Consider the following 12,230-nt stretch of genomic DNA (forward strand, 5'->3'; position numbering starts at 1 on the left):
GGGGAGGGTTTTTGCTTGGGGTAGGGGGCAAGAAATAGATTAGGATTAGGAATAGATCTAGGATTAGATACGGAATAAACGAAGTAGAAAAAGAGTCCTACTAGGACAAGGAAAAAGGAGTGGCTCCCTGGCCCCCTTGGTGCGTGCGCGCGGTGGCCTTGGCCTTGGCCGGCCGGCGGCTAGCAGCTTGGGCCTTTGGCCCAAGGCGCTGCAGTTTTTTTTTTTTTTAAAACGGTCTCGCGCGCAGAGCGACAAAATAAAAAAAAATCTAAACGAACTCCAAAATTAATACAGTAAACTTTCCCCGACTCCTAAAAATGAGTCGAACAAAATGAACTTTACTCGGGGCCTAAATGCAATTTTTTTTTTAAAAAAAAACACGCATTTTTCCCTAAGGCAAATAAAACGCAAATAAAACTCCGGCAAAACCAAAATGGGTTTATTTATTAAATCTTCATTATTCCTAAATTTGGGAAAGTCATATTATTCCCTCTCTCAAAATTTTTATAGGAAAACTTTATGAAGATAATTAAATAAATCCAAATGATCCTATTTTCAAAATTTGAGAAATCCCAAATATGAAAATAATGAAACTTCCAACTCTCTCCGAGGGTCCTTGAGTTGCGTGAAATTTTCTAGGATCGGAAAATGCGAGAAAAACATGATATGCATGATGACCTAATGTATAACATTCCAAATTGAAAATTTGGGATGTTACAAACCTACCCCCTTAAGATGAATCTCGCCCTCGAGATTCGGGTTGGCTAGAAAATAGGTGAGGGTGGTCCTTGAGCAAAACTTCCTCTCTTTCCCAGGTGGCTTCATCCTCAGTGTGGTGGCTCCACTGAACTTTACAAAACTTGATAACTTTGCTGCGGGTAACTCTGCTGGCATAATCGAGAATCTTAACAGGTTTTTCCTCATATGTCAAGTCATCCTTCAACTGAATTGCTTCCAGTGGCACTGTGTCTCTTAACGGTACCTCTGCTATCTCTGGGTGGCATTTCTTCAACTGAGAAACATGGAATACATCATGAACTCCTGACAGTCCTTCTGGCAATTCCAACTTATAAGCAACTTCTCCCATACGTTGCAAAATCTTATACGGTCCAACGAAACGGGGTGCTAACTTTCCTTTAACTCCAAAACGCTTAACTCCTCGAAGCGGGGATACTCTGAGATATACTCTGTCTCCAAGTTCATACTCAATCGTTTTGCGCTTTGAATCGGCATAGCTCTTCTGTCTGGACTGGGCTACCTTGAGCCTGTCTCGAATCAACTTAACCTTCTGTTCAGACTCCTTAATCAAATCTGGTCCAAAGAATTGACGGTCTCCAACTTCGTTCCATGATAACGGTGTCCTGCACCTCCTTCCGTATAAAGCTTCGAAAGGGGCCATCTTCAAACTGGTTTGGTAACTATTGTTATAAGAAAACTCCGCATACGGTAAATTATCATCCCAGCTAGATCCATAATCTAGTGCACAAGCTCTCAGCATATCTTCCAAAATCTGATTGACTCTCTCAGTCTGTCCATCGGTCTGTGGGTGGAAAGCTGTACTGAATTCCAATCTAGTTCCCAATGTCTCGTGCAATTGGTTCCAAAATTTCGAGGTAAACTGGGTTCCTCTATCTGATACGATGCTCCTCGGAACTCCGTGTAAACACACAATTCTGGTCATGTATATCTTTGCCAACTTAGCACTGCTATAGGTAGTCTTGACTGGAATGAAATGAGCTACCTTTGTTAAACGGTCGACTATAACCCAAATCGAGTCATATCCTGAACGGGTCTTTGGCAAACCTGTGATGAAATCCATGCCTAGTTTATCCCACTTCCATTCGGGTATCGGCAACGGTTGTAACAATCCTGCTGGCTTCTGATGTTCTGCCTTTACTCTCTGACATACATCGCAAATAGCTACATATTCCGCAATATCCTTCTTCATTCCGGTCCACCAGAAAGTGTTCTTCAAATCCAAATACATCTTGGTATTTCCTGGGTGAATCGAGTAGGGTGAATCATGGGCTTCTTGTAAAATCAACTTCCTGATTTCTGGGTTATTGGGCACATAAACACAGTCTTCAAACCATAGGGTATCGTGTTCATCCTCACGAAATCCTTTAGCCTTTCCTTTGCCCATTTTCTCCTTTATAGAGGCAACTTCCTTATCTGCCTTTTGGGCTTCTCTGATTTTGTCCATCAGTGTCGACTGAATCTCCAATGTTGCTACGTAGCCTCTCGGAACTATTTCCAAACATAGCTCTCGAAGGTCCTCGGCTAACTCATTGGGTATTCCTCCCATCATTAGGGTATTGACGTGGCTCTTACGGCTCAATGCGTCTGCTACGACATTAGCCTTTCCGGGGTGATAATGCAATCTCATATCATAATCCTTGATAAGTTCTAACCATCTCCTTTGTCTGAGATTCAATTCCTTCTGTCTGAAGATGTACTTCAAACTCTTGTGATCCGTATATACTTCAAAATGATTTCCAATGAGGAAATGTCTCCACGACTTCAGGGCATGCACAACGGCTGCTAACTCCAAATCATGGGTGGCATAATTCAACTCATGGGGCTTAAGTTGTCGTGAAGCATATGAAACAACTCTTCCTTCCTGCATAAGCACTGCTCCAAGTCCTCGACGTGAAGCGTCGCAATACACCTCATAATCCTTAGTCTGATCTGGCAATATCAAAACTGGTGAGGTAACCAATCTTTTCTTCAACTCCTGAAAACTTGCCTCACAGTCCTCAGTCCATATGAATTTGTTATCCTTTTTCAACAATTCAGTCATAGGCTTAGCAATCCTTGAGAAATTCTCAATGAATCTTCGGTAGTATCCTGCGAGTCCAAGAAAACTCCGAATCTCTCCAACTGTCGTTGGTGCTTCCCAATTAGTTACGGTCTCAACCTTTGTGGGGTCAACTGCTATTCCTTCTCCGGATATAACATGTCCGAGAAATCCAACTTCCTTTAGCCAAAACTCACATTTGCTGAATTTGGTATATAACTGATGTTCCCTTAATTTCTCCAAAACCAAACGCAAATGTTCCTTATGCTCCTCTTCATTCTTTGAATAAACTAGGATGTCATCAATGAACACTACGACGAACTTATCCAAAAACTCCATAAACACTTTGTTCATCAGGTTCATAAAATAGGCAGGTGCGTTAGTCAATCCAAATGACATAACGGTATACTCGTACAGTCCATATCTCGTGGTAAATGCAGTCTTGGGTATGTCTTGCTCCCGAATCTTCAACTGATGGTACCCTGATCGCAAGTCGATCTTGGAAAACACTTTGGCTCCTTGCAAACGATCAAACAGATCATTTATCATTGGTAGTGGGTACTTGTTCTTGATTGTTACCGCATTCAATTCACGATAATCAACAACCATTCTCAAAGATCCATCCTTCTTCTCTACTAACAAAACGGGTGATCCCCAAGGTGAAGAGCTTGGGCGTATATAACCTTTATCCAATAGCTCCTTAATCTGCTTCTTGATTTCTGCCAAATCTTGTGCTGGCATCCTGTATGGTCGTTTCGATATCGGGCCTGTTCCTGGCAATAGTTCAATCAAAAACTCAATGTCTCTATCCGGTGGCATGCCTGGCAACTCTTCCGGAAATACATCAGGAAAATTCTTCACCACTGGTACTTCTTCCTGCACCACTCCTGATAAGCAATTCACTTGTGTCCTGTTTGGCACATGCCGGGATACATACTTGATCCTTCTTCCTTCTGGTGTGGTAAGCAAAATTGTCTTACTGGCGCAATCGATGTTTCCTCCATACATCGACAGCCAATCCATACCAAGAATCACATCCAGACCTTGGGATTCCAGAATAATTAAATCCGTTGGGAATACATGCCTTCCTATACTCAATGGTACTTGAAAACATCCTTGTCTGGCCATGTATTCTGCTCCTGGCGAGCTTACTAGCATAGGTGTTTTAAGAATCCTAGTGGGCAGGCTATGCTTTTCCACAAATCCCCTTGATATGTATGAATGTGATGCACCAGTATCAAAAAGAACGAGTGCAGTAAATGACTTAACCAAAAACTTACCGATTACTGCATCGGGCTGATCTTCAATCTCCTCCACATTAACGTGGTTCACCTGTCCCCTATTGAAAGGGTTCGGCTTCTTCCCAGAGCTTCCATTGCCATTTCCATTCTGGCCTTCAGGACATTCATTGGCATAATGTCCGGTCTTCGAACACTTGAAACAGGTGACTTGACTCAGGTCTCTCTTGGTTGGGGTTGATGGGGTTGTTCGGTTCTGGCCGTTGCTTCCTCCATTCCCATTACCATTCTTGTGGCCATTATGGTTGTGCGAGCTACCTCCTCCATGGGTGTGCTGAAACTTAAATCCCGGTTTAGGGGTAAAACGGGGCTTCTGCTGGGCTCCAGAGTTATACTTCCCCTCTCCATACTTCCTCTTACGGTTCTCAATCTGCTGTTGCTTCCCTTCAATCATGATGGCACGATCTACCAACTCCTGGTAGTTATTGAAACTTGCTACCATCAACGGCATGCTGAACTCATCATTCAGTCCTTCTAGAAACTTCTCCTGCTTAGCTACATCCGTAGCAACGTCATCTGGGGCATAACGGGCTAGCTTACTAAACTCCTCCACATACTGGCCAACAGTCCTTCCTCCTTGGCGTAAGTTGCGAAACTCACGCTTCTTTATGGCCATAGCTCCTGCTGAAACATGGGCAGTGCGGAAAGCTTGCTGAAATTGATCCCATGTGACAGTGTCTACCGGGTAAGTGGCTGTGAAATTCTCCCACCATGCGGCTGCGGGTCCTTCAAGCTGATGTGCTGCAAACTTCACTCTTTCTCCATCTGTGCATCCTGCAGTGGTCAACTCCCTTCCTATCTTGCGGAGCCAATCATCTGCTACAATCGGCTCGGTGCTACTGGAGTACACTGGCGGATTTAGTCTAAGGAAACGAGTCAAATGATCCGCAGGTGGTGGTGGTGGGTTGTTGTTGTTGTTCTGCTGATTCTGAACTAACATCTGCATCAATTGATTCTGCTGCTGGATCAACTGAGTGAGCTCTGGTGGAAATCCATTGTCACGTCTCGGAGGCATCTGATGGGTTTAGAAAAGAAGAGAATTTTAGAATAGAATGAGGTCTAAGGGGAATCACTACCCAAATGCACATGAGCAAAAGCACACAAAATCACTCCATTCAATCAAACAAGGCTTACAACGATCTATCTATCACAAGTGCGTGTACTATAATGTTTACATGGGGGGAATACTACTAATATGTGGGGGACTTCTAGAAATTTGAACCGGTGGAAGATTCCATGATGTCTGCTCCAGCTTCATCTTCAAAATCGGGTTCACTTGGATCCGAATCGGTGTCGTCGAGGATGATGTAGTCGTCTGGACATGCGACGTACTTGTCTTCATTCTTGAGCTCCAATTTCTTCTTGAGTTCTTCAATCTCATACTTAAGATCGTTATTGTGCCTTACGACAGCTACGATCTCGTCCATGTAGTCCTTGCGTAGATTCTTCATCTCTCCTTCTAGCTCGATGATCCTTGCCTTCGCATTCTTCAACTCTACCATATCATTGCACATCTGGTTCTCATGGCGTCGAATGTGCTGGTTTAACTCCTGGATAAAAGCTGCAATGGATCTATCCTTCTTGGGGCTGACTATGTCCCATTTGTCGTCTCGGCGTCCGCAAATCTGGTAGATGGTGTCCTTGAGGTCTTCTTGATAAACTTCTCCAATGCGTCCCATGGTGATGTGAGCTGCCATGCTCTTTCCCAGACTCCAAGTTGGTGCACTAAAAATACTATCTATGGGCTTCGTGATTGGCGCGAATGTTCTTCCCGGAACGTGAGCGTGAATCTTCCAGCGCTCCTCTTCAGGCAGAGTGGCGTTGAAAGTCCCGGTGAAACTTGGTAGTCCAATGTTCAGGTACTTGGTAACTTCCTTCAAGTGAAATCCAAATGGTGTGCCTTCATCCGGTTGGGTGTACTTGATCTTCGCGTCCTTCATCCTAAAGAGTAGAATAGATGAGGAGTTAGAAAATGAGAGGAGAGTAGTGATCTATGGCCTTAACTTAGTGGTCGTGTCCTACAGTCAGCGTGTGCTCTGATACCATCTCTGTAGCGACCTGACCCGAATGGATCACGTCTACTGTGCTACGGTGTCATCCCTGGATCAGTAATGCTGACACCACACAGTACATCGAGGTTTTATAGCAGAGTTGCAATCACACACTTATTACATCGATGGCTGAAAAAGAACTTATTACAATAAATATGGCTTAAGGCCATCTAATAACGATAACAGCGGAAAGCTTGGAAGATAAGTGAGTCCATCAACTCCATCGGCATCACTGAGTATAGAACCACGACCTAAACGCACCTCAATCGTCGTCTGAAAAGTCTGCAACATTAACGTTGCAGCCCGAAAACGGGTCAGCACATGGAATATGCTGGCAATGTAACACATAGAGAGTAATGAAACAATAAGCCTATACTACATGCATTATGGCTGGTGGTAAGGCTCTATGGTTACAGTTTTGCGAAAAGCCAATTTTTCCCTACATCAAAGGAATAATTTTGTTTAACTATCATGGTGGTTGTAAAACATTGAGAATGGTTGACAGCATCCTCAATCCCAATTTAAAAGTACTCATTAAAACCCAATAGCTTTTATTAGAGGTAACATGTTGAGATTCACAAAGATATTCAAGTACTAGATACTCAAAATGTCCATAACCGGGGACACGGCTAATCATGATTAGTTTGTTACTCTGCAGAGGTTTGCGCACTTTTCCCCACATGACTCGATCGCCTCCGTTTGTTTTCTCGCACTACATGGTGTTTGAGAAACGGATGACCGAGACATAGTCTTTCAGAAGCACTAGCACCTTACATGTGGGGTAGACCGGTACACCTACATCCCCTACATCTGCTAGTCCACCCCGTAAGAGTTCGCACAACTTAGTCAACTATGCTAGAGCCCATAGTAGCATGTGGCTGCACACGGAAGTTTCTAGCATGAAAGATCTTATGATCCCTTAGAGCCTGGGTGGCGGTCCAAAAAAAAAAACAGGCAAGTCCTGATAGACATCAGGTGCCTCAATCCACCCAGATGTGTGTTTAGGTTGCCACCTTAGATAAGCCATTAATTAACAATCTCACATCTGTCATGGATATTCACTCACCCAATCCACGTCTACTAGCATAGCATAGCATAATAAGCAAACGTAGAAGTAACTCCCAAGGTTTCATAAGTAACAGGTAATAGGTACTACCTCATCTACTTCCCAACCCACAATTTAATTAGATCCTAACAATGCAAGTGTTTGAGGGTTTGATCTAATGCAATAAAACTGGGTAGTAGGAAAGATATGATCAAGTGTTACTTGCCTTGCTGATGATCCGCGAGTCCTAGGGTTTCGAAGTAACAAGCGGCGCAATCCGGGTAATCTATCGCAGACAAACAACAAGCATACAATAAGTACTCATCTAATGCACAGGGAAATCTCGAATAAAAGATCTAACCAGAGAGTTCAAATTAAGAACCCTGGTTGCAAAAGAATCGAATCAAATAAAGCATCGAAAGTCAAACGACGAAAGAAAACAACTCGGTTCTAGCAAGTTGAAACTAGGTCAAAATTTTACAGTAAAAAAACTTAGTTTAAGTTGGTTAGTCGGAACGGCGGTTTCGAGGCGAAACTCCAGGCATTTGAATCACCTGATTCCGATAAACGAGCAAGAAGATAGACTAGAAAGAAGATCGGATCTGAAATCACGATCGGAAGAATCGCGGAATAAATCCGACGAGAAAAGAGAACGACGAACGGTTAAACGAACGGACGTTCATTAACCTAGAAGAATCCGGTGATCACGTTCGTTAGGACGAACGGTCCGGCGAACGGTAAAAAGGCAACTAAATCGGAGAAGAAAACGAATCCGATCTAGGGTTTCGGAGAAGAAATCCGAACGAAAAACTGATCTAGAAAACCGGAACGGTTTAGAGAAGAAAAGAATCGGAACGATTAGAAGAAAACGATCCGAGAAAAGAAAAGGTGACGCGGCGCGGGGCTAGTACCTCGAAGAGCGAGGGGCTCCGGCGGCGGCGTAAGGCGGCGGCGGCGTTGGGTGTGGGGTGGCGCGGTGGTGAGGCGGCGGCGTTGGGTGGCGCGGTGGTGAGGCGGCGCGGCGTTGGGTGGCGCGGTGGTGAGGCGGAGGAGAGGAGAGGTGTTGGTTTGATGGTTTAGAGGGGGGGTGCTTGGGTATTTATATTGGGGAGGGGAGGGTTTTTGCTTGGGGTAGGGGGCAAGAAATAGATTAGGATTAGGAATAGATCTAGGATTAGATACGGAATAAACGAAGTAGGAAAAGAGTCCTACTAGGACAAGGAAAAAGGAGTGGCTCCCTGGCCCCCTTGGTGCGTGCGCGCGCGGTGGCCTTGGCCTTGGCCGGCCGGCGGCTAGCAGCTTGGGCCTTTGGCCCAAGGCGCTGCAGTTTTTTTTTTTAAACGGTCTCGCGCGCAGAGCGACAAAATAAAAAAAATCTAAACGAACTCCAAAATTAATACAGTAAACTTTCCCCGACTCCTAAAAATGAGTCGAACAAAAATGAACTTTACTCGGGGCCTAAATGCAATTTTTTTTTTAAAACACGCATTTTTCCCTAAGGCAAATAAAACGCAAATAAAACTCCGGCAAAACCAAAATGGGTTTATTTATTAAATCTTCATTATTCCTAAATTTGGGAAAGTCATATTATTCCCTCTCTCAAAATTTTTATAGGAAAACTTTATGAAGATAATTAAATAAATCCAAATGATCCTATTTTCAAAATTTGAGAAATCCCAAATATGAAAATAATGAAACTTCCAACTCTCTCCGAGGGTCCTTGAGTTGCGTGAAATTTTCTAGGATCGGAAAATGCGAGAAAAACATGGTATGCATGATGACCTAATGTATAACATTCCAAATTGAAAATTTGGGATGTTACAAGCGCACGGTGGAGGCTCGATGAACAGGAGCCCGTGGAGGCTAAAGGAGGTCGACGGTAGCCTGTGGAGGCTGGAGGAGGTCGACGGTGGAGATGAACAGTATCCCATGGAGTCCCGTTTTGCGGTACGCCACACCCCCGCTGATGAACAGGACCCCCGTTTCGACCGTAGGTGGTCCATTTCGTCCATTTTGCGGTACGCCACACCCCTCCCGGTCAACATGACCCCTGTTTCGACCGGAGGAGGTCCATTTCATCCTTTTGTGGTACGCCACACCCCTCCCGATCAACAGGACCCCTGTTTCGACCGTAGGAGGTCCGTTTCCTCCGTTTTGTGGTATGCCACACCCCTCCCGATCAACATGACCCCGTTCCGAACGTAGGAGGTCCGTTTCCTCCATTGTGCGGTATGCCATGCCTCATTTCCATCGCCTGTTCCGTCCAAGCCGGTTGGCTCCCACGCGTTCCGTTGCCTCCCGATGAACACGATGCATTCTGTTGCCTCCCCATGAACACGACGCATTCCGTTACCTCCCCATGAACACGACGACAACGCTGTTTCTCCGTTCCGACCTAGCCATGTATGTATGCACGAGTAGGCGTTCGGGACCCTGCCCGTATGTACATACGTGGCTGTATTTTCTTTCTTGCACCCTCGTCGCTGTACGTACGTGTACATGCGACATGCGTGCCTCTACTATGACAGGTGCGCGCCTCTACATTGATGTACGTACATGTTCACGACCAGAATGACAACGCTACGTACGCTTCGACTAGGTGGGTCCCGAGTGTCAGGAACTTCCTTGCCTGCAAGGATGTAGCTGGTGGGTCCCAGTAGTCAGGGGGGCGAATCATTTTGTTTTTTTTTTGCCCGGACGCACTTCCTTGCGTGCGAAGATGTAGCTGGTGGGTCCCAGCAGTCAGGGGGGAAACGTTTTTTCCGCGAAATACTGGTGGCTCGTCCGGTGGGTCCCTGCTGTCAGGTGGAGGAATAATTATTTTGCGCGTAATAAGGAGGCACTTCCTTGCGGCCGCCGTGGACCCAGCTGTCAGCCTCTGCACGCACAGTACTCTTCCAATAGAAGTTAGTTGTTGACCACATTGACCACGCCGCACCGAGAACACCACGGCGGTGGACAATGGCGAGGCCTAGGAAGGCGACGACGCGGAGCTGGGGAAGATGCAGCAGTGGATGCCCACGCGAAGAGGAGTACGAGGGTGAGGCTGCCGTCGCCGCAGAATAACAGGGTGTGTGGGTGAGTAGAGGTATGGCCTGGCCACCGGTGGGAGTAGTAGGGGGCGGTGACGCCTCTGCCGCATCACAGCCGGCCACGGGAGGCAGGAGCACGAGGCACGACCGGCACTGGTTTGGGCGGCTGGAGCAAGAAGACCAGAGGTTGAAGAAGCACTACGGCCGTTGGATGGACATTGTACGGTCACTGGAGCTAGAATCGTGCATATTATTGACTAAGTTGACAAAGCTCTCCGTCCCCGTCAACTTAGTAGGCCCACAAGTCAGCCTGCCACTATACTGAGTCCCAGCTAACAGGCGGAGTATTCATTTTCTTGTGCATAATAAGGAGGAACTTCCTTGCGTGCGAAGATATAGCTGGTGGGTCCAAGCTATCAGCGGCGGTAACGTTTTTTTCACGAAATACAGAGGCCCTTTCAGTGGGTCCCTGATGTCAGGTGGAGGAATCATTATTTTGCGCGTAATAAGGAGGCATTTCCTTGCGTGCGGTCGTGGACCCAGCTGTCGACCTCTCCACGTACAGTCCACTTCAGATGCATGTCGGTCGTTGACCACGTTGACCAGGCCGCGCCGAGAGCACCAGGGCGGTGGACAACGGCGAGGCCTAGGAAAGGAACGACATAGAGGCAGGGAAGACTCGGCAGTTGTTTCCCACGCGGAGGGGAGTACGACTGTATGAGGGTTTACTGGTTCGTCTGCCGTCGTCGGAGAATAACAACAGGTGTGGGTGAGTATAGGGATGGCTAGGCCAGCGATGGGAGTACGGTGGGGCGGTGAGGCCTTCGCGGCAGCAGAGCCGGCCGCGGGGAGGAAGGAGGAGGCAGTCCCGTCGGTGCTTGTTTGAGCGGCTGGAGCAGGAAGAGCAGAGATTGAAGAAGCACGACGGCCGTTGGATGGCAATCCAACAGTCATTGCTTGTACGTCAACCTTTTTTTAGAAAAGCCTCAAATCTGTGGAAAACAACATACAACCCATCTGCCATTATTTCTAATAATTTACAGCCCATTTTCTAATTCTTAAGGTTTTTTTGGAGCCCATATTCTTTTTGTTAGCATTACAGCCCATACTGTGGCCACGACTAAAAATTATACGAAATTTTGCATATTTCGGTGCGGTCCGAACTGTTTTTAATCCCGAAATTTCGACTCACATTCAAACTGATTTGAAAAATAAATGTATATCAATATAAAATCCAACAAATTCTCCATGCATAAAAATTACTGTAATTTAAAATCTCGAAATAACAAAAAGATATTTAAAACTAATTGCCGGTTTGATGTGTTTTAGAAATGTACAGCCCATTTCTCATTACTGATGGGCCATTTTCTCGGTAAGTCGAATGAAAGCTCTCCTCGTCTTGAAAGATTTGCAGCCCAACAAGCCTGACAAAGCGACTTACTTGGCAAATCACAAAAAAACTGGGCTGTGGCCGTGGACCCAGCTGTCAGCCTCTCCACATACAGTACTCTTCTGTTGGAAGTCGTTCCTTGACCATGTTGACCATGCTGTGTGGAGAGCACCACGGCGGTGGACGACGGCGAGGCCTAGGAAGGGGACGACGCGTTGCCGGGGAAGACGCGGCAGTGGAAGCCCGCGCGGAGAGGAGTACGAGGGTTCACTGGTTTGGCTGCGGTGTGAGGCTACCGTCGCCGCAAGGCCTGGCCAGCGGTGGGAATAGTAGGGGGCGGTGAGTCCTCCGCGGCAGCACAACCGTCCACAGGAGGCAGGAGCATGAGGCACGACCGGCGTTGGTTTGGGCGGCTGGAGCAAGAAGACTAGAGGTTGAAGAAGCACTACGGCCGTTGGATGGACATCGTACGGTCACTGGAGCTCGAATCGTTCATATTGACTAAGTTGACAAAGCCGTTCGTCCCCGTCAACTTAGTAGGCCCACAAGTCAGCCTCCCACCAAGGTGGGTCCCATCTAGCAGGGGGAGTATTCATTTTTTTGTGCATAATAAGGAG

The sequence above is a fragment of the Triticum dicoccoides genome, chromosome 4B (genome assembly GCF_002162155.2).
Source record: "Triticum dicoccoides isolate Atlit2015 ecotype Zavitan chromosome 4B, WEW_v2.0, whole genome shotgun sequence".
Classification (NCBI taxonomy): Eukaryota; Viridiplantae; Streptophyta; class Magnoliopsida; order Poales; family Poaceae; genus Triticum; species Triticum dicoccoides.